The sequence below is a fragment of the Acomys minous genome, assembly GCF_964271855.1.
Source record: "Acomys minous genome assembly, chromosome: 16".
Taxonomy (NCBI): Eukaryota; Metazoa; Chordata; class Mammalia; order Rodentia; family Muridae; genus Acomys; species Acomys minous.
This window is the reverse complement of record NC_140498.1, coordinates 89,142,991-89,168,810: the sequence shown is the minus strand read 5'-3', so window position 1 is coordinate 89,168,810 and position 25,820 is coordinate 89,142,991. Positions and strand designations below refer to the sequence as shown.

Below are 25,820 nucleotides of genomic sequence, written 5' to 3'. Positions count from 1 at the left end.
TCTATGTTGCTATGGGCTTGCTGTCCCATGGGTACACTTCTACACGTCTGGAGGTCTTTTTGTCCATCACAGTGTTCTAAGTGTTAACAGAGTACCTGGAAATTCAGTGTTTGCTTTTTTTTGTTTGTTTTTTTTGTTTTGTTTTGTTTTGTTTTTTGAGACAGGGTTTCTCTGTGTAACAGCCCTGGCTGTCCTGGACTCACTTTGTAGACCAGGCTGGCCTTGAACTCAGAAATCTGCCTGCCTCTACCTCCCAAGTGCTGGTATTAAAGGTGTGTGCCACCACACCCGCTGTGTTCACTATATTTTATAGTGACTTCTTTGCAGAGCCCTCAGATCATCACCCGAGTGCAGTCTGGGCGTGTTCTCAGGGTGAGATAGCTTTAAGTTGTGAAGTACCTGGAACCTCAGAAAGAAAGGAAAGGAAGTGGTCAAGAGGTAGGCAAGAGGGACAGGGTCTCATTCTGTAGCCCAGGTTGGTTCTGAACTGAAACTAGTGTGTCCCTTTCTTCCCCCCCCCCCACCCCCCTCTCTCTCACTCTCTAGTTTGTTTGTTTGCTTTTTTGAGACAGGGTTTCTCTGTGTGTATCCCTGGCTGTCCTGGACTCACTTTGTAGACCAGGCTGGCCTCAAACTCACAGGAATCCACCTGCCTCTGCCTCCCAAGTGCTGGGATTAAAGGTGTGCGCCGCCGCAACCAGGTCAGTTGCTTTTTGTTTTGAAACAGAGTCTCAAGTAACCCAGGCTAGAGTCTAAAGTAGCCCATGCCAGGCTGGAGTTCCCTACGAAACAAAGAATGAGGCCTTTAATCCTAGTACTCAGGAGGCAGAGGCTGGTGGATTGCTGCGAGTTCAAGGCCAGCTGGTCTACAAAGTGAGTCCAGGACAGCCAAGGCTACACATAGAGACCCTGTCTCGAAAAACCAAAAAAACAAAACAAAATCAAAAAAACAAAGAATGACCTTGACCTTTTTTTTTTTTAAGATTTATTATGTATACAGTGTTCTGCCTGCATGTGCACCTGCACACCATAAGAGGGTACCAGATCTTATTATAGATGGCTCTGAGCCACCATGTGGTTGCAGGGAATTGAACTCAGGACCTTTAGAAGAGCCAACAGAGCTCTGAACCTCTGAGCCATCTCTCCAGCTCCGACCTTGAACTTCTCATCCCCCTGTCTCCACATCCACCCTCATTAAAGGCTTCCATCCATGGTCGGTGGTATGCCTTGGGGGATTTGAAACAAGAATGTCTAGGGACACTTTGGGTTGTCATATTCAAGGCATGTCCACTGGATGCAGTGCACAGGCACCACAGCATCTGCTGCACCACAGGACAGTCCCTACAACAAAGACTGGTGGGACTCGTCCCCAACACTGAGGCTGAGAGTCACCATGAGTAAGATCACTCCACCTCTACCACCCCGTTCGTCTGTGGAATCCTCTGGGGCCAGATTTTAAGGTATTTGTGTGTATGATTGTGAGTGTGCCTGTGCCTCAGCATGTGTGTGGAGGTCAGAGAAACAACTGTTTGGGGGTTCTGCCTCTCATCTTTCACTATGTGGGTCCTGGGGGATTGAATTCAGACAGCCGGGCTTGATGACAGTCATGTTTACCCACTAAGCCAACCCATTGTGCTCGAAGCAGGGTTTTTCGTGCTTCCTGAAGACTCATGTCCCCAAAGCAAAGTTTCCCTAAACTAAACTTCAAAGATTAAAGCTTCCTTGCACCAAGAAGTTTATGGACCTCTGCTTTTACGGCTGAGGTCAGAGCACGGAGGACAGTCAGAGGAACTGGAATGGGGACAAGGAAGAGAGGAAGCCAGCAAAGAAAGGTCAACCCTAGGCATTCCTTAATCTCCTCTGCTGATGAAGTCAGGTCCTCAGCTGGACGCATGTGTTCCTTTGGCGAGTGAGAGAAGGAGATGACTGTCAAACTCTTGTGAGCAGAGCCACGCTGAGGCACACAGACATAAACAGATGACCACATGAGTCCAAACACACAGCCCTCACCACTCTGGATACACACGCACAGGCACGCATGCACATACATCCTCATCAGCAACAAGTTCAGCAGGTCAAAGCTGGATGAGAGACAAGGCATCCTTCCAGGGACTGCTGTCCAGATCCCACCACTTAAAGAGATTCCTAGGATGTGGCAGAGTACTTGCCTAGCACACACAGGGCCCTGAATTTGATCCTTAGCACCACATAAATGGGTGTGGTGGTATATACCACTTCTGGCACTCTGGCATTCTAGAGACTTCTGCATAACAAGAACTTATCTCAGAAAACACCAGGCAGGTGTGGTGGAACACACCTTTAATCCCAGCACTCAGGAGGAAGAGGCGGGCAGAGCTTTGTGAGGAAAAGCTGAACATGTTGGTACATGTCTGATCTACCTAAGCACCTGAGCATCAGAAGACAGTGGCAGGAAGAGCAGGAGTTCAAGGTCATCCTGGCCGAGGAACAAGTTTGCAGCTTGGCCTCAAACTCACTGCTGTCCTCCTGCGTCAGTGGCCTCTCAAGTTCTGTGATCAGAAGGGTGTATCAGCCCCCATTTGGACTGTTATTGCTATTTCCTTGTCATTGTGTGTGCACCTGTGAACATGTGTGTGTGTGAGCATGTGCGAAAGTGTGGGCACACACATGCCTCAGTGCACATGTGGAAGTCAGAGGACAACCTAGGGTCAGTCTTCACCCCTCCCCCCCCCACACACACACCTGGTTAGTGGCAGGATCTTTTGTTAGGCACTTCATACGCCAGGCTAGCTTTGGTGACTCCCCTGTCTCTGCCTCCCATCTCACCATAGGAGACTTAGGCTATTACTGGGCCATATCCCCAGACCTTTAATTTGTCTTACGATATTCTGCCACAGCAGTGAAAATCTGATGACCACTTAGGGACCATCCCATGTGTTACAACATAGCTGCATTTTGAGCTTCTACAAACTACTCAGACCCCAACTTCTAACAACTGAAATGATCTATAAGAATTACCCAGTGTCGCTGGGCGCTGGTGGCGCACGCCTTTAACACCAACACTCAGGAGGCAGAGGCAGGCGGGTTGCTGTGAGTTCAAGTCCAGCCTGGTCTACAAAGTGAGTCCAGGCTACACAGAGAAACCCTGTCTCAAAAAAAGAAAAAGAAAAAAGAAAGAATTACCCAGTGTCCCTGCAGTGCCTAATTAAGGTGCTGGGCTTGAAGAAACAGGCCTGAAATGAAACTTCTGTTGACTGGATGAGTGAACCACTTCTGTTCACTGGATGTCTTAATGGCTCAGTCCATCCTCTTCTTCAACATCCACACACATTACGAGTTGAAAACACACCAAGGGTGGGGAGCCGGCTACCTCAGTAGTAAGTCACTTGCCACAGCACGAGTGAGGACTTGGATTTAGCCATCCAGAGTCCACCTAAAGGTGGCACCAAAAGTAGGATTCAGTGGCCTGCATCCATAATCCTAGAGCATCTCTCTGGCAAGCCAGCCTAGTGCGTGCAGCGGCAGACACGAGACTCTCAAGCAGTGTGGAAGGAGTGGGCTGATGCTGGAGGGCGACCGCTGGCTCCACACGTGTCCTGTGGCTCCTATGACCACTGCATATGAGCGCACATATACCATACAGAACACACACCGCAGCAATGCAGATGGGCCTTGGGTTTCCCTCCTCCACCAGGAATCCTATCTCTGAGGTACAGGCCCTCTTCATAAGGCTCTGCCGCAGTGGGGGATGGGAGGTCGGTCGCTGGCCATTGATGACAGCCCTCGGAAGAAGTGTCCTCCAGGGAGACGCCCCGCACCACATGTGCTCGCTGGCTTGATTGAGGGACAGTAATGCAATTTTCCGGAGCCTGACCGGGTTTTAATTGTATTTTGAGGGTCCTGCAGAACTTGCTGCTGCATTCACAATGGCTTTCACCTTTCCTTCCCCTGTCCCTTTTGTGTCTGAGGCAACTGGGGGTAGGGACAGAGCCAGTGGGACCAGAAAGAACATCTTTTTCCACACACAGGATTCTGACAGGATCTGGAACTTTTTTTTTTTAATGTTGTAAACCTCCAGAGGGTGCTTAATTGTAGGCAGCAGGGAAGATGGCCTTCCCACAGTTAAGCTGTAGGCTTCTGTGTCTACTGCCTGCACAAGGGAGCAGGTCTGCTCTCACGTCACCTCCAGTACATAAAGGTCTTGCATTTGCTCAGCAAACACTATGTTAACAGTAAATGTATACTAGACACCGGGGCGGAGGAAGGATGTTAACGCTCCATGCCCTGTTTTTTCAGTTTGGTTGTTTTTGTTTGTTTGCTTTTGGGTTTTTTTTGGGGGGGGTTGTTTGTTTGTTTATTGTTTTTGTTTTTGGAAACAGGGTTTCTCTGTTGAGCCCTAGCTATCTTGGAACTCACTCTGTAAACAGGCTGGCCTCAAACTCACGGAGATACGCTTGACTCTGCCTCCCCCAGTTCTAGGATCAAAGGCATGCGCCACCACCTGGCTTCGTGGAGTCTTTCTAGCCCTATGTTTTTTCTTTCATCACTAAAACAGGCTTTCATACATCCGCCTCTGGCAATCGGAAAACCCTCCTCCATATCTGTGTGCGTCTGGGGTCTCCTTCCTTGACTGCACGTGAGTCTCAACTTCGACAGAGATTGAGGCAGAAGTGGCTTCCTAGATGGGTTGCAGCAGGGGACATTGGCTCCTGGAGCTCTGGTTTGCTCTGTGAGAAGCCTGATTGCCCTGGGTGAGCCCAGACAGACCTTCAGATGAAGCCAGAGGCCAGTTAAAATGGCTGCAGCCCTTAGTCATCAAGTGGCCTATAGTCTTTCCAGATGAGCCTGGATGAGACAGTATAACTGTGAGCGTCAGGCCAACCTGGGCTACCTATCCTGCCTCAAAATTACAGCAACAATATAAATAAATAAAGTTAAAGAAACACTTTTCTTAGGGAAATTTGGATTCTGTTCTTGCTTAACAGAATCATTGTTGGGAGCAAAGCCAGGTGAAGAGGAGTGTGTGTGTGTGTGTGTGTGTGTGTGTGTGTGTGTGTGTGTGTGTGTGTCCACGTGCACTCGTATGCTATGGAAAATACGCACCCATCCAGTTACAGGGAGCCATCAATGAGACCATGACACATTCTTTTTCTTCCCCAGACAGGATTTCTTTATGTAGCCTTGGTTGTCCTGGACTCACTTTGTAGACCAGGCTGGCCTCGAACTCACAGAGATCTGCCTGCCTCTGCAGTTCTGGGATTACAGGCGTGCATCACCACACATGGCCATTGGTAGGATATATATATATACATATATATGCCATACACAGAAAGATCTGGAAGAATTCACATTCTTCCTTTCCTGCCTTCTTTACTTTGTCCTCTAATGAATATTTATTCAACTGTTTTTGAGCACGATTTGAGAGCTTATTCAACTCAGTACAAGGCCAAACCTCAAGCCCCTAGTGGGAAACACCTTCCGCCAATCAAGAAAGGCCTTCTGGTCCTGGCCACAAATTCCAGGACCCACCTACTGAGATGTGAAGTACCCAGGAAGACGTCAAATAAAAAGGCACCTGAGCCCCTGTGTGTGTCCTGGCCACTGTCAACTTTATGAGACTCAAAACCCTCAGAACTTCGCAAACTCTTTAATCAGACAAACCAATGCTGTCTTTCAGCCCAAAACTAAAGAGAGACAGTTGTGGCGGTGGCGATCGGGAAATCCCACCTCTGATGCCAGCGATAAGCAAGCCTTCTCCTTTCCAGATAAATCGCACCAGCCCCCACCATCATCGGTGGACCACCCCCTCCCCCCTTGGAAGAAGAAGTACCATAAAAATATGACCAGCAAACGCATTTGTCAAAGGGTGACATAATGGCAGGAAAATATATGATCAATTTAGCAGGCAGAGGTGGCTGTCAGTTTGGGGGCCCTCCAGAGTTCAGGCATGCCCATAAAAGAACTCACCAACCCAGTGACTCCCCCTGGAGAAAGAGATCTCCTTCCAAATTTGCCTGTCACCTGACATCGGCGAGCAGGAATTCCCCCAGGGAAGAAGGAATTGGTTTGTCCATGTCTGCAGGAGCCAAAGATGGAAGGGGGGAGGCTCGGGGTTGGGCAAAGGCGTCTCCCCCGGTGATTTAGGGCTGGGATCTTCCAAAAGAAAGTCCCTCTGTTGCCCTGAGGTCCTGGGACCGTCTACCCAGAGAAAGGCAAACTTAGGAAACTCAATTCCCGGGGCCATGGTGGGAGGGGACAGGACAGGGCCCATTTGCTGCTGTTTGGTAGGAGCGAAAGCACAGGCCCCATGCCTGACCTCTGGTTCACTGTCGCTGTTGATCAAAAGGAATCGGCTGGTCCACCCTGCCCAGGCCTCCTGAGGCCCGGAGGATTCAAAGCTACTGACTTCGTGGCTGGTGTGGCTTCCATTAACCCAGATGTCGGTGTTGAGGACGCCACAAAAAAAAAAAAAAAAAAAAAAAAGCTGAACATCCCCACGGAATGAATCATGGGAATCCAATAGCTCCGGCCAGCTCGGTGACCTTTAAAGCAAGATAATATTACTTTAAACGAACATAGTGGGGATCCATTAAGATAAACAGAACCAGTTACAGCATCCTTCAACTCCGAAAGACAGCGGCTCCATTTACTCGGTTCTCGTTCAACTCCAGGGAGACCGCAGTCTGTGGCGACTCCGTTTATTGTCTCCCCAGTGGTCCAGCCTCCCCCACCCACGGCACCCCAACCCCCACTTACCATGCTGATTACTTCTCTTTGCTTCTTCCTTTCTTTTCTTCTTTGAGACAGGGGCTTGCTCTGTAGCCCAGGCTAGCCTCAAACTCCCAATCTTCCTACCTTAGCCTTAGTGCAGGATTATGTATGGGCCTGCGCCACCACATCTGGGTAAGCTGGAGTAAGCGCCTTACTGTGGCTTCTGGGAGCAGTTTGTTTCTTTGTTTTTGTTTTGATAACTATGAAAATCTGAGACCCAAAGGATTAGAGTGTCAAACCAATGAAAAGCTCACTGCTAGGGACATACATAGCTATTGGTGACTTTCTCCAGCATCCCGTAGGGTTTAGAAGTATCACAATGAACTCAAAGAAGAGTGTGTGTGTGTGTGTGTGTGTGTGTGTGTGTGTGTGTGTGTGTGTTGGCCTACAAGGCAACTGCTTTTTTGGTTGGTTGGTTGGTTGCTTTTTTGAGACAGGGTTTCTCTGTGTAGTCTTAGCTGTCCTGAACTCGCTTTGCAGATTAGGCTGGTCTCAAACTCATAGTGATCCACCTGCCTCTGCCTCCTGAGTGCTGGGATTAAAGGCATGCACTACCATTTTGAGACAGGGTCTCTCTCTCTGAATCCCTGGCTATAGAAACTACGCTAGCCTCAGACTAACAGAGATCCACCTGCTCTGCCTCCTGAGTGCTGGGGTTATTAGTGTGCACAGCCCTATCCAGGTGCTTTCTTTGTAGATAAGGTCTCCCTGTGTAGTCCAAGCTGGCCTGTAGCTCCCAGCCTCCCTGCTTTGGCCTCTGGAATGCTAAGATGTGCACATAACCCTCATCTAAAAAGGCATCCATGTCCACAGACCCGGGGTCCTTGGAGACTGAGGCAGAATCCTCACTCTCAGATCTCAGATGACTCTAGGGCAGCCCCTGGGTTCAGCGAGAGGCCAGGCTCCTCAGAAATACAAACCAGCTCCAGCCAGCACTGCGAGAATACTCACCAGACAAGGGTATTGGTTCAGCCCTAATGCTAGCACACTCACACATGCGTGCACGCCCGCACACACTAATTTTATGCTGCGCTGTCATAAAACTTAAGACATTTATATGAGGGTCAAAGGTCAGGAGGGGGCAGCATTAATCTCTGTTATTAATTACACCTCATCCACTCTACACGGGCTGCACTCCTCCTAGATAAAGTTACAATACTGTTTTATTGGGGCGGGAGTGGGGAATTGAGACAGAAGACAAAGCAAACCATGGGATGGATTCATTTGTTCTGCCACCCCCACCCCCACCACCACCACCACCCAGAAGCCCAGCCAGTCTCTTGCTTGCTGCCTGCAGTCACTTCTCTGACCAGCAGAACTCCCTCCAAAGGTACATGAACCTAGACTCTGAACCAAGTGGGTCTTGAGCGGGCTTTAGGTTTCAGAGTAAAGAGAGGAGGGAGGGAATGGAGAAGGCCGACGAACAATACCAACTAGATGGCTGCTGGCGTCAGAGACAAAGAGAAACACAACAAAAGGGGAGAGGAAGTCCAAGTCCAAATGAGGGTCATGGCCACACCACCTTGGCCAAAGTGAAAAGGACATCTATGGTGGTGGAGGGGGGTTCTCTTTTCTTTTCTTTTCTTTCTTTCTTTTTTTTTTTTTTTTTTTTTTTTCCTCCCTGAGACAGGTTTTCTCTGTGTGTACCTGGCTGTCCTGGACTCACTTTCTACACCAGGCTGGCCTCGAACTCACAGGGATCCACCTGCCTCTGCCTCCTGAGCTCTGAGATTAAAGACGTGCGCCACCACTGCCCGGCCCGGGGCTAGAGGTTCTTAATAGTCCTGGAACTCTGAGTGGGTGTAGGAATAGAGGCAAGGGTGGTTGGGGGCTTTGTTTTGCTTGCCTGTATTGGGTGCTAGGGGATAGGGCTCACCTACACTGACTGAGCAGGTCTTCCATCCCGCAATCTTCCTGCCTTGTAGCTGGAGTAGCTGGAATTATAGGCCTTCATCTTCAGGTCCAGACATAGGAGGGATCCTTGGTTCTTTTACCCCAACCTGACAAGGAGACAAAAGAGGGAATCATCCAACATGGAGAGAGAAACCCAAGTCCCCCTCCACTCCCAGCCCCAGCCCATGGGGAGTTACAGACTGGCAGAATAGAAAAGCTGTCTCCCATACAAGACTAAGAAGCTAGACTTTCTAGAAAACACAGCTTGGAAGCTTTTTGTTCCTTCCTTTGTTTGTTTGTTTTAAGCATTTAGTTATTTAGTTATGGAGGGGTGGGGTTCATGGCATGTGAGGAGGTCAAAACACAGCTTCTGGGAGTCTGTTCCCTCCGTCCACCATATGGGTCCTGGGGAATCGAACTCAGGTCATCAGGCTTGGCCACACGTGCCTTTACCCACTGAACCATCTCCCCAGCTCCCAGATGTGAATCTCGGATCCAACCTTTTTCCCTTGGGTGAACCACTAGCTTTCTCCAAGACTCAGTTTTCCCAGTTGGGACAGTGAAGAAATCACAGCCAAGAGCACGAAAAAAATGGTATCATCTCAAAGAACCACCGCAGGACGGTTAACATACCCAAGACAAACAATAAGATTGCTACGCCCTTCCCGCGGTACTGTAAGATAGCGTAACGAGACGCATGAATCACAGCGTGTATATATAATTTATTGTTATTAATATGATCTGCTCTGTCCTTCCTCAGCCCCTCTGGCTGCCAGGAGCGTCTGTGGTCTGTCACTGTGCACTCGAGGACAGGTTCTTTTTGTCCCCTCTCTTTCAGCTTCTAATCACAATGTTCCAATTCTTGGCCAGAGCGAGATGCCATATATTAGCCCCTGTCTGCCATGGCAATCTGGCTTGTGTCTTGCAAACACAGTGGTGCGCCATGTGCCGAGGGCTCAACGGCATGCCAGGATCTGGGCTCAGCGCTCTGCATCTGTGAACACATTAAAGGCCAGCAGCAATTCGGTGGAGAGGTGTTTACACGCTCTCTGTTTTACACCCAGGAGACTAAGTCTTGAGAAACAAATAAATCTATTTATTTATCCCAGGGAACGTTACCAACTGTGCAAGCAGGAGCTCCCTGCCATTGGTAGAATGTTCCTCTGGTACACAGGAAACTGAGGCCTAAGAGGAGGACATGGCCTGGTATTTCTTAAGGTTTTTGTTTGTGTGGGGTTTTTTTGTTTTTGTTTTTGTTTTTTTTTTTGTTTTGAGACAGGGTCTCAGGTGGCCCGAGCTGGCCTGGAAACTTGTTTTGTTTTGTTTTTCAAGACAGGGTTTCTCTGTGTAGCCTTGACTGTCCTGGACTCACTTTGTAGTCCAGGCTGGCCTCAAACTCACAGCGATCCTCCTGCCTCTGCCTCCCGAGTGCTGGGATTAAAGGCATGCGCCACCACGCCCGGCCTGGAAACTTGTTATGAAGCTGAATATGGCCTTGAACTTCTGATTTCCTTCTCTCTACCTCCTGAGTGTTGGGGTGACAGGTGTGTGTTGCTATGGCAGGCCTACTTTAGTTTTTTGTTTTGGTTTTGTTTTGTTTTTCTTTTTCATTGTATTCATTTTGTGTTTTGTTGTTTCCTTTGTAACAAGATCTTAAGATGTAGCCCAGGCTAATGGAATTCAACGTCCTTTTGCCTCAGCCTCTGAAGTGCTGGGGTCACAGGCATGTGGCACCATGCCTACCTTCTTTGGCTCTAACTAACCCTTCACCCATGTGGAATGGCCAGGGAAGAGCAGGGGGGGTGGGGGGGGACGGGGGGGGGGGGGCGACCAGCAGCCACAGAGGGAGAGAGGAGGAGGCAGCCCACATGGACCTGCAAGGCTTCTATCTGTACATCAGAATGTTTCCTGGGGGGGGGGGAGGTTCAGCCAGGAATTCAGGCCTGGGGGCCCCACTGGGAGCCCTGCCAGTGTGGTCTTTGATCTTCTCCACAGTCCAGCCCGCCCTGATGTAATCCGCCTCCCGGGCCTGATGTCTAATTTGTGATATCCCCACAGTGTCCCCAAGGGCGCCAGACTAGCAGAGGGACTTGGGGCCTGCAGAAGCTGATAGAGATCCTATGTTCTGGGGGTGGGGTGGGGTGGGGCAGGGGTAGGGGTGGAGATGGATCAACAGGCCAGGGACTTCACATTTCAAGTTTCATGATGGCCTTGGCTTCTCCGTGTCACCTCTTTCTCTTTTCGTCTCTGTGTCTGTCCTTCGCATGGGCTCTTTGCTCTCTTCCTCTGTAAACACACATGCCGTCAATGCTCTGGATCTCCCTCCCCCACCTCCTTCCCTCCTTCCTTTCTTTCCCTCTCCTTTTTTCCTGCTTTCTTGTTCATTCTAGTCCAGAGTCATTGTTACTTTTTTTTTTTTTTTTTTTTTTTTTTGAGACAAGGTCTTATGTAGCCCAGGGTGGTCTTGAACTCCTGATCCTTCTGGATTTCCCTCCGGGGCTGGGATTGCAAGCCCGTACCTATTCACCTAGAGTAGAGAAGAGCCGGGGCTCAAACCCAGGGCTCCATCTTCACATGCTAGGCGAACAATCCCTCTACCGCCTGAACTGCATCTCTGACTTTAATTTTTCATTTTACTTTATTTTATTATGGGGGTGGGGGAAGGTGTCACCGCATAGTTGGATTGTCCTGGCTATCTTAGAACTCACCATATGGACTAGGTCAGCCTCGAACTTGCAGAAATTCTTCTGCCTCTGCTCCCCAAGTCTGGGATTGCAAGTATATCTATCCACCACGCCCATTGTTAAGAGACACTAAATGTTTGAGGTATTGTTTTTGCTTTGTGGGTAACTTAGCCTAACTTGAGTTCCTCTTGCATACGGGGCAAGCATCTAGGGTGGTGCCACACACCTCCTCTCATTTTTATTCTGAAACAAGCTTGCCTTAAACTTGGGGGTCCGCCTCAGCCTCCTGGGCTTACAGTTTTAAGCCTCTGTACTCAGGTCCAGGCTACAAACTGACTCTCAGTTTTCCCTTGGCCCTGTGGCTCGCACATGCTAAAAACTTCTCAAAGCAAACAGGTCCGCACACTGGGGGCCTGCTAGAGCAACACCCTCCAAACCCAGCACACATACAACTTATCAAGTATTACGGGGACCCCAGCAACGCACTAAGAGTTTTTCACTTTGTTTACCATCTCAGGGGACAAGCTAATATGGTGAATCCTGCAATGGGGAGTCAGAAGTCTGGGGCCTTAGTTAAATGACGTGGCTCTCTAAACCTGGAGCCTACACCGTGCATGCTGGCTACTCACCACCTTCCATGTATTAGGGAAACCGCTGAAAGAACCATCTTGAGTTCCAGTTACTTCTGCCCTTAACCTTCCACTCTCTCTGGTTCGCACCCAGCTGGGGGTTGAAGCTGACCGCTGTGGCGCACGCCCCCACTGAGTCCAACTGTTGCTACAAAGCAGCATTCTGTCTTGGCAGCAGACCTGACTGTTCTTCTGAACAGACTGGCTATGCACTGCCATTAAGTTTCTGGAAACATCCCTGTGCATAAACAAACTTTCCCTCTAGAAAACTGTATTTTGAATTTGGGGGATAGTGTTTTTCCTCCCATTCCAGGGCAGGAGGCAATGTGGTTATCTTGACTGTAGAAGGCGATTGGTTTTCTGCCTTGTTACCCTTTCAGAAAATATGTCTCTTTTAAACAACGGTGGGGATTTTCCCATCAAACCCCACCCTGGGCCGTTTCTGTCAACCCACACACTCCCTCATCCTGCAGGCCAGAAACTGGGGACAAACCAGGAAAGTACCCCCTCTTCCCATCCCTACCGAGAGGAAGGGATGTGACAGCTGATCACCTCAGGACCTTTGAAAAGGATCTTCAGTAAATCAAATTTGTCTAAGACACATCTAGCAGTTAGCATTTAATGGGGAGGACCCGGCTAATGCACCCCATGCCTGGTATAGATGGATCCTTCCCCTTTAAGGGCCTGGTGAAGGAGAAAAACAGTTGTGGAGATTCGGAAACTCAGGGAGAACTCCATCTCTGGTGAGGTGATTTGAATCATGTGGAGATGCTTAGTCACCTCTCTATCCATGTCCCTCTCTTGGAGGATGCAGACATGATTGATCAATGTCACCTGTGACCACTGCATCTCCTGGCAAGACCCCTACCCCACCCCCTCAAAAATCCCCCGGCAGACAGAGAAACAAATTAGATCTAAAGACAGCAGCGGATCAGGGATCAGTTTCAGAAGGGACAGCACCGCCCCCACCCACCCACCCACCCCACCACACACACACCAAGGCTGAGGAGGAGGAGTGGCCTCTAAGGTGCCTGGCCTGGCCTGTCTGTCACAGACAAGCCTAAGATAGAGACCAGACCAAACGGGAATGGGGAAAGGAGGAATATCCGGAGATGGGCCCTGGTGCCGCCAAGTCTCAGAGCAAGTGCTTGGCTGGGGCCTCTGAGCACACAGGCATTTTGGAGAAAGATCCCGCACATGTGTGTTTGTGTTCACATGTTTGTCTCAACGCTACAGTTATACGTGTCTGTCCTGGTTCCTCTTACCTTTTTACATTTAATTTGTTGTGTGTGCACGGATTTGGGAAAAAGAATAGATGAGTGTTAATCAAAATTGTTTTGGCTATTTTGAAAGTTGACCTCTACACGCGTGTACGTGTGAGTGTACATGCACAGGTGTGCGTTCTTTCTGGCCCATTCCAATTGCCTCTGACGTTTGTGAAAACAATGGTCCATTTCCTCCTCCTTAAGTCTTTTTCAACCCCCAACCCCAGTGCTGAGTATCAAACCCAGGGCCTTATATTGTAGACAAACATTCTATCTTCCATTAAGCTATATCCCCTCTTTTGTTTTCCTTTGTATCTCCCCCCCCCCTTCATCTTCCATTGTCCTTTTTCATTCATTTAACTGTTCAGTATTTCCAGAGTGCCAGAGGCACACCAAGGAGCTTTGAAGAAGCTGATCAAGGCTCTAGGTTTAAGATGAAGAAGGCCGCCCAGGAGCAGGGGCGTAGTGGCGCACGCCTTTAATCCCAGCGCTTGGGAGGCAGAGGCAGGCAGATCTAGGTCAGCCTAGTCTACAAAGCAAGTCCAGGACAGCCAAGGCTACACAGAGAAACCCTGTTTGGGGGTATGGAGCAAGAAGCAGGATCCATTGGGGTTCTACATTTTATACTTTTCCTTTCTTAAAAAAAATATTATTACATGTGATATTTGTGTGTGCGTACACGTGCATGTATGCGTGCCACTGTTGCCATGTGAGCCGCCAGGGTCTTTACCTGCTAAGCCATCTTGCTATCTCAGCTTCTCCCCTACACCTACCTGGGTCTCCTGTAGCCCAAGCTGGCTTCAAACGTGTTATGCAGCCAAGACTGACCTTGAACTACTGATCTTCCAAGCATCTGCTTTCCAGGTGCCGGGGTGGGGGTGGGGGGGTGCAGTGACGGGCCTGTGCAGCCAAACCCTTGCTTGTTTCATTCATCTGTCTTTAGTGACACTGTGAGGTCATCATGAAGATGCAGAACTGAATGCAGCAGCCTTCGGTTAGTGATTTGGAGATCCTGATACGCTCATCCAAGGGCCCAGAAGAAACCAGAATTTGGCCCTCTGTGGAGGGTGAGATTTGCCATGCTAGGAAGTCATTTTAAGAAGGCTTGGGCAGGAAGTGGGTGAGCCAGGGATGGGTGAAGGATCCTTTCTCCATGCAGATGTGACTCAGCTCTGAGGTGGGGAATCACAAAACAGGACTGAAGACATCTCCACTCCAGTAGTACTGGGAATTGGAGACAGAACAGAAAAGTAAGAGAGGGCTGGTGAGATGGCTCAGTGTATAAAGGACCTCGCCACCAAGTCCAATGGCCTGAATTAGATCCCCAGTTCCTACACTGTGGAAGGAGAGAGCCAGCTCCCACAAGTTGTCCTTTGACCTCTACAGGCATGCCCTTACATGCCCCACACAACAAATCAATAAGTGTAATGACAAAGTTATAATTCTGTAATTTTAATTATGGGTGTAAGTGTGTACATTTGAGTACGTGTGTCCACAGATACCAAATGCATAGGATCCCCTGGAGCTGGAGTTACAGGCAGTTGTAATCTGACATGGTTACTATGAACTGAATTCAGGTCCACAGCAAGAGCAGTGCACGCTCATAACTGTTGAACCAGTTGAGTCAGTGGTGCACGCCTGTAATCCCAGCAGAGGCAGAGGCAGGTGGATCACTGTAGCAAGTCCAGGGCTACACAGAGAAACCCTGTCTCAGAAAAACAACAACAACAACAACAAAAGGGAATTGGGGCATAGCTCAAAGATAGTACACTCATTTGCCTAATATATGTAGATATGTAGACTCTGGTTCTCATCCACAGTGTGTGAGCACATACATGTACACACACACACACACACACACAGAGAGAGAGAGAGAGAGAGAGAGAGAGAGAGAGAGAGAGAGTGCTTAAAAATACTTATGTCTGTCTTTCTTTCTTTCTTTCTTTCTTTCTTTCTTTCTTTCTTACTACAAGACAGGGTTTCACAGTATAGCCTTGGCTGTCCTGGAATTCACTCTGTAGACCAGGCTGGCCTCAAACCCATAGATTCCTGCCTCTGCCCCCCAAGTGCTGGGACTAAAGGTCTAAAGGTGAGCGCATCACCACTGCCTGGAAGGAAACTATATCATGCTTGCAGATCCCTGAGCCAGAAGGAGGTAGATTCAGCAGCTCAGGGTCCCGGCTCTGGGACACGCATTTTAACCAGCATTTCAACGGACAAATGCACACACTCCAGGGTCAGATGCAGGTGAACTTGGCTTGGCCATGAGCATCAATGACACCACTGGAGGGCTGAAAGGAAGTGCACGATTTTCTCCACCTTTGTTTGAAGAAGAAATGGCTCAGAGTTTGGTTCCCAGCACCCAGGTCATATGGTTCAAAACCACCTGCCACTCCAGCTCCAGACTATCTGATGCCTCTCTCCTTCTAGGTCACCTGCATGCAGATGTGAATGCACACATATGCACATGTGCACATACACACACAATTTAAAATAACATGAGAGAGAGAGAGAGAAGGCATGGGAGAGAGAGAGAGGGAGGGAGAGAAAACCAGAATGCTGTGCTGGCAGTCATCTAGAGGATTTATGGGGAAGGGGTAAGGAGAGATGAGTTAAGAGACCATGTGAGGCTCCCTAGTGAGCTTAGATGCAGACACTTATGAAAAGGAAGCTTATGGGATTTAGTGTGTGTTATTTGGAGCGCTTAGGAGAACTTGTGAGGAGTTCAAGTAGGCTAAAGTCAACCCTCGCTGAATCTCCCCTCTTTGTGGAAAGGTCTGTTACCATTGAGAACTGGCAAGCCTCAAAGTTGGAGTTGTGTATGGGGCGAGCAATCCCCTACTGCTCTGCTATTTCCTCCAGCCAGCCTCTGTTTCTGGAAGTCCCATAGTGACCCCAAAGTTTCAATCACAGGAACAGCTGACTCTTCCAAACCCACAGGGTCTGGAGGGGCCAGGCTCACCGCTTCTACTGTCCCTGGGTGCTCACAAGAGCATCTGGCCCCTGCACCCTGGGCTCTGGCCACAGTGGCATCTGTTTGCAATGTTTGAGTCGGTAGTTTTATTTCTGCTTGGCGGGGTAAGATAAACTATCCGGTTACACGGCAGGCGGGCTGGGCGAGGAGCCGGCTGTGGCAGGAAAGCTAACTGCAATGAGCCGGTGGGCTGGGCCCAGGCCCTCTTTGCAGTCTGAGGAAGTAAGTGGCTTCTCTCCTGGAAAGTTCCCTCTTCTCCTGGCTAAGGCCTGTGGTGTGGGGGGTGTGTGTGTGTGTGTGTGTGTGTGTGTGTGTGTGTGTGTGTGTGTGTGTTTTAATGCCTTTGTAGTTCCTGGATGACACTAGCCAGGCCACTACTATGCAGACGTAAATACACACTCATGGACCTGACACACACACACACACACACACACACACACACACACACACACACACTCCATCACCACAGCTTATACATTTGATTGATTGTTTGAGGCAAGGTCTCACCCAGACCTGGCTGTGAGGATGACCTTGAACTCCTGCTGCTACTTTATTGCATGTAAATACGTTTCAGCCTTGCTTGCAGCAACTCAGCCTACAGGTTATGGGTTATGGGTTATGGAACGTGCATTTTAACCACCATCTCAGTGGACACACCCCTGAGTCAAGTGTGCTTGAATGGCATTTAGTGGCACATTACATTCGTGTCCCACCACCCAAGGCTCCCAGTTTCTTATTTTGAAACAAAGTCTCACTGAGTTGCCCAGCCTGGCCTTGAACTCACTTTGCTCCATGTAACCCAGATAGGCCTCAATTTTTATTTTTTTATTTTTATTTTTTTTTTATTTTTTTGGTTTTTCTGAGACAAGGTCTCTCTGTGTTAGCCTTGGCCATCCCAGACTCGCTTTGTAGACCAGGCTGGCCTCGAACTCACAGCAATCTGCCTGCCTCTGCCTCCCGAGTGCTGGGATTGGGATCAAAGATTAAAGGTATGCGCCACCACACCTAGTTTAGGCCTCAAATTTGGAATCCTCCTGGCTCAGCCTCCTGAGGAGCTGGGATGACAGGCTGGCTCTGTTGTTTGTTTGGTTTTGGTTTTTTCAAGACAGAGTGTCTCTGTGTAGCCTTGGCTATCCTGGACTCACTTTGTAGACCAGGCTGCCCTTGGACAGGCTAGCTCTGGATATTTACTTCAAAGCTTAACCCCCCGAGAGGCAGCCTGCCAGCGGCCCACCTAAAGCTAGACAAATGCTTCCTCTCCAGCGCTCTTTGTGTCTCCATCTGTAAAATGGCTCCCATGGTGCTGAACACAACGGAGCATTCCGTGGGTCAACACCTCCAGAGAGTTTAGTGAGATCCCCCTGCATGTTGTGTGTTCCATAAATGGTGGCTGTCACAGTCACACAGGAAAGCTTGACATGAGGCTCAAGGACTTGCCAGCCATAGAAGCAGAAACAGAAACCCAGTTACTATCTCTCCACCTGCGAGGAAAGCTGCCCCCTTCTTCAAGGCTGAAGGAAACAGTAAAGCCAGTACCCGCAGCTTGGAAATAAAACACAACCCTAACTGATGCCCAAAGAAACAGATACGGGGAGGTAATTTTGATCCTAGGCTGGCCTTGAACATGCCATGGACCCAAGGATGCCCTTGAACTTGCGGTTGCCGGGTCTCTGCTTCCTCAGTGCTGGGATTCTAAGCAAGAGCCACCACGCTGTGTCTGCATGGTTCAGGGAGTGGAGCCCAAGGCTGCTCTGAGAGATGACTATCCATTGAGTGAGAGTCCTATGATTTTGAAATCTAATAGCAGGTCACTGAGAGGCAGGATCTCTGATTGTTTGTGTCACTGGACACATTGGTCCCAGATTTATCCTAACTCAGTTTCCCCGGGGCAGGTGTTCTTTTCCCTCATAATCTACAGCAGTGGCTCTCAACAGTTCCTCATACTGCAGTGAATACCCCAACCCCCAATCATAAAAACATTCTGTTACTGCTTTCATAACTGTAAATTTGCTATGGTTATGACGCGGAATGTAAACATCTGATATGTGGGATATCTGATGTGTGACCCCTGTGGAAGGGTCATCAGACCACCAAAAGGGTCAGGACCTACAGGTAGAGAACCTCTGATCTAGAGGCTGTGTGTCCTGCTTCTTTCTAATCTAGAGCCTTGGCAGCCATAGCAGCAAAAGGCGGGGCATGGGGGTGAGGGATTGGGGGGGAGCAGTGGAGTGAGGGGGTGGTGAGGGGTGCTTGCTGTTCAGTGAGTCTGCCTCTCTAAGCTCCACTGTTACGCCTCTCTGTCTCTCAGCCCTCTGGCCTGGGGGTCATCACTCAGCAGCCTTCCTGATTGAGGCCAGGCCCCTTTGTACAGCTCCCATCCTGTACCCTCCCACCCCACGGTGTGGGGGGGGGCACTCTACTGTCCTTTCCCCTTTCCCTGGTCCTGGGCCAGCTGGGCCTCTGGGCCTCTCTGACCTGCAGTCTGGAAAAATGCGCACTGACCTTCTCCCAGAAATGCTGGGAGAAGAGACGGAGGTGAGGGCGGGATCAGGGCTGGGCCACCATTCCTTCCTCCCCAGGATCTCTTCTTGCTTGCAGGCAGCATAGAGAACCAGCAGTACTCCTGAGGTGAGATGGCAAGGTTGGAGGCCAGATACCACCACGGGTGACTAGACTCACAGATGGCCACAGCCCAGTCACTTCAGGTCTCTGAGTCAGCACAACACTGCCTGCTTCCTCCTCAGACCAAGGGTACCTGCCAAGTAGGGTGCCTGACCCTACCATCCCAGCCCCTGCGGACGCTGCATACCCTGCCCCTTTAAACACACAGCACACAGCATACACAGAGAGACACACATCACAGAGACACAGAAAGGGAGAGAGAGAAACAGACAAACAGATGCGGAAGGGGGAGGGGCCTCATTCCTGCCGCCCTTGAGGCAGAAAGGTCCTCAACCAAGTGACAAGGAAGGATTGGGGCTATCTGGATAAATCAATCCTCAAGTAGGCATCTGTATCCCTTAGATTCTAAAGCCACTTTTCAAGGGGGAAAAATCACCACAGAAACGACCCACTTCCTTGGGACTCCGGGTTCCTGCAACTGTGACCCTGACTAAGATGTCCAGTTTAATACCAGATTGAGGACAGGGAGGCAGGGGGCCAGTGTTCTTTTCCATCACAAAGTCCCCAAGTGCTCTCCTCCTCCCCGCTGCTGTCCGAAGAATTGTCCTCCCTCCCTCTCTCTCTCTCTCTCTCTCTCTCTCTCTCTCTCTCTCTCTCTCTCCCTCCCTCCCTCCCTCTCTCCTTCCCTCCCTTCCCATCCACCACAGCCTTTGCACTTTGCCCAGGTGACTCTACTTTTCTGAACCTCACACTCAGATCCCAGTAGCTCACAGAGGGGACAGCAGAGCATGGCCCTTAAATAGTTACTATTTTAGGTAAAGAGAGGGCTGCAGAGTGAGCCAAGTCTCTCTGGATCTGAAGCCACCACAAGAGACTTTCATCAGGTCTCTGCACAGATCCTGAGGGTCTTAGAGACGCCCCCTTTCTCCAAACCAAAGCCCTGGGGTCTTCAGAAAAGCTGGCCACAGACAAACTCTAGGGCTGGGGCTTTGGATTCCCCTGGAACCCAAAGGCCTTGTGGGTGCCTGCCAAAGAAGAGACTTGTGAGCTTTGTGCCCCATCCACACCAGAAATCCGGGAAGCTTGATGCCCCAGGAACTCTGGGATTGGGCACGAGTGCCCATCCCTTGGCTGTGGCCCTCTTGAGTGTCATCAAGTCTTATGACCATCAAGAGACTCCGAAAGTAAATAACTAATTTGGCCCCATATAAGGCCATGCTTTTGCCACTGGAAAACTCAAGGCCCAGAGAAATAGAGGTGGAGTAATGTGCATGGCGTCACAGAGTAAATAGAGGACAGAAGGAAACCCCTAGTCAACCTGAGGCCATGCCTGTACCTCTTGTATGTAAGTTCCCTGGCCTGGTAGAACAGTGGGTCACTTTCATTAACACCCCAACACACACGCCTGGCCAGGCCTCAGTTTCCCCACCTGGCTCCACCCACCAGAATTCACTCAGTTTCTGCAAAGTTCCTACCTACTGTGTGAGCTTCTTCCAACCCAGTAATTTAGAGGCTGTTCGACACTGAACATACGGCTCACCCTCTCTGGAAGTCTTCCAACAAGGGAATAGTGGGAAGTCCTTGTCTGTTGATTGATAAGATTAGAAAAGATCTTAGCATCACGCTTAGCAAATAGTAAGTGCTCAATAAATGCTAGTTGATGTAAATTTTTGTTGTTGTTTCAGTTTTGGTTTTTTGAAACAAGGTTTCCTTGGCTGTCCAGGACTTGCTCTGTAGACTCACAGCGACCTGCCTGCCTCTGTCTCCTGAGTTCTGGGATTAAAGGTGTGAGCAACCATGCTTCGCTCCCGGGAACTTCCTATTACCCACCACTGGACACCGCTCCCTTCCCTTCTCTAGTTAGAGAGTTACAAACGCCCCCACAGGTGATGGGGCTCTCCATCACCTCCTGGCCTGTCACTGGAGCCAGGAGATGGCTCAGCCATGGGGTTGGATAGCCCTCAGATTGCTTAGCGGCTCCTCTGGCTAGCTGCCCAGAGCCAAGGCTAGGGACTCCAGTGGAGGTCTCCTTTGAAGTCACCCGCCTTATGTAACCCCCTATCCCCTCCCATCTTCTCATGTGTCCCCAAAGTAACCTCAGGGAAGAAAGCTGCAAGCCCCATCTGCTGAGCCTGGATGGGGTTTCTTCCGTGTGACTTGGGGAGATGATGTGGAGGGCACTGGGGGGGGGGGGGGGAGGTAACCTCTACCTGCCCACAGAACTGTGTGTCCTTAGGTAGGTTGCTCACCGTCTCTGTGCCTCATTCTCTTATCTATTGTGTAGAAAGTACTGATACATAGAAACATTGTAAGAAAATCAATGGCTGGCTTAGCACATGGCAGGACTTAGTAGTATTTAATAAGAGGAGCCAGTAGTGAACACTGTTACGCCACACAATGTAACAATGATAATAATCTGGAACTTGCTTTTGTCTTGGGACAAGGCCTCACTGAGTAGCCCTGTCTGGCTTGGAACGTATTGCACAGATCAGGCTGGCCTTTGAATTTGTAACCATCCCCCTGTCTCTGCCTCCAGAGTGCTGGGAGGGTAAGTTAGAATTCCCCACCATTAGGGGCTGGGGGTGGGGTGGGGGGGCGCCATAAAGTGCAGTCACTAACCACTGAATCCAATTGTATGGCTTAGAAACAGACCCTGTGGCTCAGCCTCAGTCTCCCCCTACCCCAACCCCTGCCTATAAAATGGAGTGACCATCTCCTAGCTGAAAAGCATGCCTGAGAATGGAGCAAAGCCACTGACCCATCCTTAAGCCCAGATTTCTTAGGCCACAGCCATCTTCCTACATATAGCTTCTAAAGTGGGAATATTCCTGCTGGTCTACACTGACACCCTCACCCCCACCCACCCCACAAACCTAGAGATGCAAGGGTCCTGAGTGGATGGAGGAGGCGGTTCCTCTCCTCCTTCCTCCCCTTTGGTCCCTGAATCTGGCCGGGAGCCGCCTTCACCCTCCCTCACGTGTGTAGGGCTAGACTCCGGGGGACCAGAGGCTGGAAGAATGTTTGTGCAGCCTTCAAACGACTTGGCAGGCCACAAGAGGGGAAAGGCCGCTCCAGGGAGAGCTCAAATTGAAATTACACGGAGGGAGGAACGTTCGGATCAGCGCTGAAGCTCGTAAAAAAAAAGGGGGGGGGGAATGGGAAGAACAGACAACTTGTAGAAGTGAAATGGAAAAGCTGGGGGCCAAGCTGCAGGGCTTAGAGGGGGTACAGGGATGGGAAGGCGAGTCCCCAGATGCCGCCCCTGCAGGGTCCGCAGAGGACACTGCGAAGGAAAACCAGAACCAAAGCAGATCTGCTATCTCCCCCCACTCAGGAGGATGACCCCATAGGGGATGGAGGCCGTGGTAGGAACCTGGGAAAAGCTAAAAGGGCCATGTCGTTCATTCCTTGGAGACTGCGTTTTGATGGGGCTTGATTTAAGGAATGCAGGGAGCCGCGGTCTAGGCCTTTTTTGAATAAGATCAGGGGTCGTATCAAAGAACACGCTGGAGCTGCAACTGTAGCGTTGTGGATAGAGTGCTGGCACTCACGAAGCCCTGGGTTCCATCCCCAGCACCCCATAAACCCGGTACAAGCCTGTAATCCGCCCCTCCCCCTCCCCCACCCACCCCCCCACCCCCCGCACTTGAGAAGTGGGGGAGGGAGGGTCAGGAGCTCAGGACCATTCTTGGCTACAGCGTGAGTGTGAAGCTAGCCTAGATTACATGAGACCCTGCCCCGTCCCCGCCCCAAATTGTAAGCTTAAAATTACTTGGAAAACCAATTTTAGCATCGCGGCACAATCTGATTGAACTTTCCTGAGAGGAATGCTGATAGCCTTCTGCGGAACTCCTCCCCAGTTCTTTCATCCCCTCACCTTCCACAGTGAGAGGAAGGGCCCCGGACGGGGAGTGCGCTCCTTAGTTCTCTGGAGGAAGACCTGGCTCCAAGCCCCTGGCCCAGGTCCCCCACTCTCACCCTCCTGGTACAATTCATTAGCCTCACAGACATGTTCTCAATTCCCGGACGCTTACAGAAAAGCCTGGTCATTAACCTCCCGGCCCGTGCGCACCAGCCGGTGCCACCGCAAGCGCAGCCTTCTCGGAACACAAGGGCCTTGCCAGCTCCCGGATCCCGGCAGCACCGCTCCAGCGTGTGCCAGCAGCGGCTGGTTTCCCTCACTCATGCTTTTCCTACAAGCTAGTGACCACCCTGAGCGATGCCCCGTCTGAAGCAGGGCTCTCTGGCTTTCAAGGTGCTCTCTGAAGCCTCTAACCCCAACTTGAGTAGCCTTGGTTCCTCCCCCGCGCCCCCACCCCCACCCCCACCTCTCGTTCCCTGGGGATACAGAGACTAAGGAAGTTTGGGGTGAGTTTGCAAGGTTCTGTTCACCTTCGCATTTACTTTCTCTGACGCAGTGCGTGCTACTGGAGAGAAGGCTGTTTTTTCAACCCGACCCCAGCCCCTCCCACCAGTCTCCAGGAATTTAATTCAACTTCTCCCGCTCCCTTATCTCATCTCTGACATAGCTGCAAGGGGTTTGAACGCCCCTGTGCCTCGCTGAGCGCCTCTGTTTACAACCACTATAGCAAGTACGTGATCCTAGGTGAGCGCACAGGAAACTCACTTGCACGTCGATGAGATGCGGTTCCGTGGTGTCTAGCATTCCAGGCACCAGCCCGAGGGGTTCTCATTCAAAACTCTGCATTTCAACCAACAACGGAGGGGAGTGCTAACAATGCCTACAGAAATCGTTTGCAGTGGGACTGCTCAGCTAATTGTCTTGATGGTCCCCATGTTTCCAATTCAGGTAGTGTCCTCTGTTACGTTGGGCTAGTGAGCCAGCCACACGGTGCCTTGGTTGTAAATGGTACAAGGTCGGATGTGAAGGTGCCTGAGGGAGGCTGAGGCAGGAAGAGACAAAGTAAGGGGGGGCACTGTATAATTTAATACCTCCCTGGACACTTGGATCTGCGAGGGACAGCCTTGGAAGAGAAGGTTTCCTTTTTATACAAGACAATATAGAGGGTGTGGATGGGGGTAGCAGGGAGGAAGAGAAGAGATCTGAGAAGTCCTGGGGTACAGTGGGAGCTGTTCTGTGACCCCCATCGCTCCTCCCACGGCCTGGACTTCAAGAAACCGTCACTGTTTTGTGGCAGGTGAGAAAGGTAAGGGAGTCAGCAGGTGACTTGCAGCCTGAGGGGTCCCCACACTGTTGAATGCACACCCCTTCGTGTTTACTTTCTTCCCTTGACACCACTGCCAGTGCAGCCTGCACACCCCAGCTGGAAGGGAGCCACAGCTCATTGTGTCCACCTTAACTTTCTAAAAGCTGTAGACTGGACCTCACCCCTATTTCTGGGCATCTCAGATCCTAGAGAGTCCAAGAGAAAGGACCTCTCCGATTTGTTTGGCTTGTTTGTTTGTTTGTTTTGTTTTTCGAGACAATGTCTTTCTGTGTAGCCTTGGCTGTCCTAGACTCCCTTTGTAGACCAGGCTGGCCTCGAACCTCCAGCGATCCACCAGCCTCTGCCTCCTGAGTGCTCGGATTAAAGGTGTGTGCCACCACACCCGGTCCTACCTCTCTGAATGTGGGACTGCTGGGTCATTGTGGCCTCACCTGAGCAAACCTATGAGGTAGATGAGGGTCCCGAGCCTGTTATCCTGTGATGAGGGGACAAGATGCTTCTGGGGAGTACCATCCATCCCTACCCTTCACACCCTTTGGGTAGCAGGGGACCAGAGCTCCCTGTAACCAGCTACCTTCTTCAGTCTCCCAGAGTTCTGCATGTAGTCCGTTGTTCCAGGGCCACATCGTAAAAAGATTTACAAGACTATGTAAAACTGGCAGTAAAAACAATTAACTTTAATGGCACCTCGGGTGGGTGGCTGGGTGGGATGGAGAGAGGCCCCTCCCTCCTCCTGCTCCTCCTGAGGGCTGCAAGCCAGATAAGGGAGGGGACCTACAGTCAACTTGCCCTCCCGATTTTAGCCTCTCAGATCTTCCTAGGAACCTTCTTCCTTCCCTCAGCTCCTGGGGGGTCAGAGGTTCAAGGCTAAAATAAGAAGAGGGTGGGTGGGGCACAGCGGCAAGAGGAGAATGAAGCTTCAGTAGATGGTACCCAACTAAGGGCTCCTGAGTAAACTTCTTAGCCCCTCCCAGGCTCAGTGTTCTCATCTGTGAAATGAGAATGGAAGATTCCCGAGCCTCTCTCCCCAAATGTGAAGATTTTCAAATGACTCATTTGAAGGCCCCTCCCCCATGCCTGGCAAAGACACACACACACACACACACACACACACACACACACATGCACGCGCTCAAGTATTTAATTTAGTTAAATTTGTATTTAGGAAGCGTGTGCCCCCCAGGTGTACACTGAGGTGGAAAGACCCAGCTTTCTGAAAGGTCAGGACCACATTTCCGAGCCCTGGCTCTGCCAGCCCCACTTAAATATCGGTTTCCTGCTAAAATTGACCTGCTTGTCCGGCTGGTGACCCCGGAAGCGACCCCATGCTCTGGCGATAGACTGCAGCCCCCCGGCTTTGAAAATGACCTGGATTTCTGGAAAGCCGGTGAGGAAATGAGAGTGACCAGGGGGTAGAGAGGCAAGGTCTCTCTCTCTCTCTCTACCTCCCTGTCCCCTAGGCCAGCCCGGAAAACTCTCATTCTGCAGCCCTCCTTGGCCTGGAGACAATTAACGTCCATTTCAGAAAGCCCTCTGTTTGTGTCTGTGTGTGGCCCTCTGGGGTCGCCCCCAACCCCCAGTGGATGCTGCAGCGTAAGGACACCACCCATTGGCCAGGAGCTTTAATTGGGGAGGGTGGGGGTGGGGGGCATTACAACATAACATACAATGGGAGCAATGTCATCATAGCTCCTGGCCCCTCCTCTATCCAAAGGGTAGACTCTGTCTCTGATCCCAGGATGCCGGGACCTCTTCAGGCCCGTTCATGGCCCAGGTATGTACGACCATGTGACCAAATGACCTGAAAACAAAAA

At 50.5% G+C, this 25,820-nt stretch overlaps 1 long non-coding RNA gene across 2 annotated transcripts in view; it reads right to left on the bottom strand.

The window, feature by feature from the left end:
- Positions 1 to 25,820, bottom strand: part of LOC311587305 — a 77,636-nt gene that overhangs the window by 44,139 nt on the left and 7,677 nt on the right. Inside the window, exon 2 of one of the 2 annotated variants that reach the window (XR_014775816.1) lies at positions 8,627 to 8,750. This is a non-coding gene — a long non-coding RNA (uncharacterized lncRNA). The remainder of the gene's footprint in view (positions 1 to 8,626; positions 8,751 to 25,820) is intronic. The other variant, XR_014775817.1, reaches the window with a different exon arrangement.